This window comes from Cornus florida, unplaced genomic scaffold, assembly GCF_030987335.1.
Source record: "Cornus florida cultivar Cherokee Brave unplaced genomic scaffold, ASM3098733v1 CherokeeBrave_3.0.0_Hap2_Chr07, whole genome shotgun sequence".
Classification (NCBI taxonomy): Eukaryota; Viridiplantae; Streptophyta; class Magnoliopsida; order Cornales; family Cornaceae; genus Cornus; species Cornus florida.
Window position 1 is genome coordinate 50,214,405 of NW_026775577.1, and position 4,796 is coordinate 50,219,200.

At 37.1% G+C, this 4,796-nt stretch overlaps 1 pseudogene; it reads right to left on the reverse strand.

Moving 5' to 3' along the window:
• Positions 1–1,184: 1,184 nt before the first annotated feature.
• On the reverse strand, positions 1,185–1,283 carry LOC132267957 (small nucleolar RNA R71; annotated as a pseudogene).
• Between the last annotated feature and the right edge of the window lie 3,513 nt (positions 1,284–4,796).

Sequence of the window (4,796 nt, forward strand, 5' to 3'; positions counted from 1 at the left end):
TAATCTTGTTTTTATTTTATTTTATTTTATTTTTACTTACTTATTGTGTTTGTTCTTGATTGGCTAAGTGAATTGAGCCGAGAGAGTGAAGCAAAAGGGGAATTGAAAAGCAAGAAGCCAAGCAAAGCTAAGCAAGGGTATAAAAACCTCAAAAAAAAATTAAAAAAAATTATAAAGCAAGCAAGGCAAAGAAAAAAAAATCTGAAATCATTTGAAGTTGCTTAAGGACCCTTTGTGAGCCTTTCTAAACTCAATCTCTAGTTAAATTGTCGGCCAGCGTGGAGGCAAATTTTTACTTTCTTAGATAGATCATGAGCCCGCATGGAGGCAAGTTAATTTTTCTTGCATATTGTTCAAAGCATGGGAGTATGGGATCATCGTATGTGGAGGATTGTTGATTATTGATTTGTTACGGAGGCGAAGTGATTGCTACTTGCTTGTTGCATATTTTTGTTTTGTTTGTGCATGTATGGTTGTAGGTCGTTAAATCCTACTCTTGCCCCACTTAATTTGAATATTGAATCCATTGTTCGTAATTCTAATGGAAAGGGTAATTCTAGTCGTTCCATTTTATCAATGGAAGACACCAATGAGGACCATGTGGAGGACCTTGGTCACATAGACCAACAAGGCATCCTCCACCCAAATGTGCATCATGACAACATTCAAGTACCATTAGGCATGCCAAGACCATTCAATCCACCACAACAACAAGGCTAAGTTCCATTGGGAATGCCTCGGCCAATTTTTGTTCCACAACCTCCCATTCTTCAAGGCAATCAAGGTGTTCGTGTAACACCACCGGTTATGAATCCTCCTCTTGCTTTGCGTGACCATTATGTGCCTAATGAATATAATGCACCCACTTGCATTCAATTGCCCCCATTTAGAGCACATCACTATGAAATTAAACCACAAACTATTCAAATGCTTCCCAACTATCATGAACTTCCAAGTGAAGAACCTTACAAGCATTTGGATGAGTTTCTTGAAGTGTGTTCCATCGTAAAATACGCGGACATGCCGAAAGTGGTTTTAAGATTAAAACTTTTTCCTTTTACCCTTAAAGATAAGGCAAAATATTGGTTCAATAATCTTAGGCCTTTTTCAATAACTTCTTGGGCAGAAATGTAGCAAGAGTTCTTGAAGAAGTACTATCCGGTTTCAAAGACCAATGCCATGAGAACTTCAATTTGAGAATTTTCTCGAGGGGAAGGGGAATTGTTTCATGAGGCATGGGAGCGCCTTAATGATTTACTTAGGAAGTGTCCACATCATGACATTCCTAAATGGCAATTGGTGCAATTTTTCTTTGAAAGCTTGTCGAATAATTTCAAGGGTATGGTTGATGCGTCTATGGGTGGTTCTTATCTTGATAGACATGAGGATGATGTATGGTGTCTTTATGAAAGCATGAGTGAAAATTCAACGTATCGATCCTTGTCTTCCAAAAATGGTAGAAATTTAGGTGGAAGGAAGAATGTCAGCTTGTATCAAGTTGATAATTCCAATGACATAGCCGCCGAGGTGAAATCTTTATCTCAAAGGTTTGATCAATTTTTGATCAACCAAAATTTGGTGAATCAAGTGTCTTCCTCCCAATCATGTTCATCATCGTAATTCTAATGAATCATGCATTACTTGTTCTAGTGTCTTACATTCTACTTCCAATTGTCCCCATGGACATGTGCAAAGTGAGAATAATGGACAAGAGAATGCTATCTCTATCAACCAAGGGAATAATCCCTATGGCTCACATTACTATCCCGGGTGGAGGAACCATCCAAACTTCTCTTGGAAAAGCCAAGGGGAAGGTTCAAATCTTCCCCAAGGTAGTTTTCAAAACAAGTTTATTCCGCCCCCAATGCAAGGCCAAGGTTCCCAAGGTTATAGATCTTCTTTTCAATCATCACATGGAAACCAATTTTCAAATTCTCATTTTCCTAATCAATTAGCTTGCTCTCAAGCAAATTCAAGGAGTCCCGGTTTTGAGGAGAAAGTGTTAATCGCTTTGGGTACTTTGAAGGCAAATACCCAATTGCTGCATTCTCATTCCCAATCTATTACAAAGCTAGAAACCCAAGTTGAGCAAATAGCTAGTACTTTGAATGCTAGGGAAAAAGGGAAAATGCATTTGAATCCACCAAAGCAACAATTTGTTGTGGAGACAAATTCCTCATCGGAAAGTCCCACGATTGAACATGTCAATGCAGTGACAACCTTGAGAAGTGGAAAAATTGTTGACAACCAAGTTGGTGTCCAAAATGAAGAGAGTGAACTGGTGCAACCAAAAGTTGACACCCGTCCCATTTCCCATTTTATTCCTCCTTCATTGCATGTGCATGATCATCTTGTTGAGAAAATTGTGAAACATGATTTGAAAAATGACTTAAAAAATTATTGTGTTGAAAATATTGTGAAACAAGATTTTAAAAAAGCTTTTGAGCCTAAAGCTCCATTTCTGGATGCCTTAAAAGGGTCCATTTCTCTTGAGAAGCAAAAGACCAAAGTAAATGAAAAAATTGAAATGTTTTGGCAAGTGAAGATTAATCTTCCACTCTTGGATGCAATCAAACAAATTCTATCTTATGCCAAATTTTTAAAAGATCTTTGCACCCAAAAGAGGAAGAACAAAAACCAATCACCAAAGAAAGTGGTCTTGACCGAGCAAGTAAGCTCTATTTTACAACATAACACTCTCCTAAAGTTTAAGGACCACGGTTCACCTACTACTTCTTGCATCATTGGTGCCATGTCATAAACCGGGCTCTTCTAGATTTAGGAGCAAGTGTTAACCTTCTTCCATATTCAGTGTATATCAAATTGGGCTTAGGAGACTTGAAACCGACGTTGGTAGTTTTGCAATTAGCCAACCGATCCATCAAAAAGTCCTAGGGTATTATTAAGGATGTCTTAATTAAAACTGATAAATTCTTCTTCCCGGTTGATTTTGTTGTCATTGACATGGAACCAGTCCTAAATCCCAAGAGCCAAATTCCAGTTATCCTTGGCCATCCCTTCTTGGCAACCGCAAATGGCAACATTAATTATAGGATGGGGATAATAAAAATATCATTTAGGCATATGAAAGTGAAGTTGAATATATTTAATCCAACCTCAAGTTCAATAGACAAGCATGAAGAAGTGTGTGTTGTGGAAAAGTGTTTTGACAATGAAATTGAAAATTTTGAGTCTTTGCATGGAAGTAAAATTTTCAAAAGTTTGTCTTCTAAAATGATTTTTAAGAATGTTGTTTTGAAAACAAGTGTTGAAAGGGCATGGAAGCCCAAGAGTAGCATTGACAAAGGACAATCAATCTCTTTTGATTCAAATCCAACAAGTTCTTTAGAGAACCATTTGTTGGGTGGGATTCAAAATGTTATTCATCCGGTCAAGGAGGGGATGCCAAATAAGATTTTTGATCCGGGCTAAAAGAACCCAACATCTTGCTCGAGACATTAAAAGCTAGTGCATTTCGTAGGGTTTAACAACCCTATTCATCCCTCATTTCTGTTTTTACATGTTTTTATGTCGTCTAGATATGTGTTGCATTGAAAAATCCGGCTTGAGAGCCATTTTCTGCATTTTGAGTACTGCCAGGGACATTTCGATCGATCAAACTAAGATTCAATTAATCAAAGTCTCACTTCGATTGATCAAATCACCTGCGATAAAGACTGTTCAGTTTTTATTTCGATCGATCAAAGTTCAGTTCAATCAATCAAAATTCATTTTAGATTGATCGAAGTTAAGGGTTCGATGGATCGAAGTATTTCGATCGATCGAAAATGCGTCATTTGAAATTTTCGAAAATCCCTTTTGGCTGGTTCAGTTTCCTATTTTTCTTTTTCTTTTTCTTTTCTCCCTATTTTTCCTTATTCTTTTTTTTCCTTTTCTTTTTTCTCTCATTCCTCATTTATCTTCTTCTCCCTCAACAAACCCTAGCCGCCACCACTTTCTCTCTCTTCGAATCCATCTCCACCTCCCTCCCTCTCATTCCATCTCATTCTCCCTCATTCTTTCTCCCTCAACCCCATCTCTCTCCCTCTCATCCCGGCAAAGAACCCAAGAGCCAAAGCTTCCCACCGCGAACCTCCATAGTTGTCGATGAGTTTTTGGCCCAAGAGTGGCCAAAAATTGATTCCTCTTCTCCATTTTCTCTCAGGTAGCCTCAAATACATCACCTCCGGCCGATTTAGTCCAAGGAGGACTCGGAAACACACTTCGGCAAGCTCTGAATTTTCCGACGAGACTCCAGTCACCTTCTCCGGCATCGGCAAAGTTGAAAAATCTCCATTTTTGCTCCCAATTTCTTCCTCTACTTTCTAGGTTGTCGGGTAGGTTGCAAATTCCCGAGTTTTCATTTTAAAATCATTTTATTTTTTCCTTTATTTTTATTTTCTTTTACCTTTTGTTTTCATTTGATTTTTTGCATTTCAGTTTGCATTCTTATTCTTGTGTATATAAAATCATTGAAAACAAACTAGAAAACTGGAAAATAACAAAAAAAAATAAAAAAAAAATGAAAAATAGCAAAACAAAATAAAGTTTTTGTTGAAGTTGATTTCTAGAAAAATTGGGAAACATGTGACTGGAACTGAACTTTGATAACTGTTAAATGGTGATGGTCAAACATTGGAAATGGATTATAGATTGTAATGGATAGTTGTTGATTGTAGTTTATATAAGGAGGATGGGCAAATTTTCTTGGTTTTATAAGTTAATTGTGGGCAGTGTCCCTTATTAAGATTGATTCTTGATTGTGTTGATATATACATGTTATTTGTTGTGTTTGA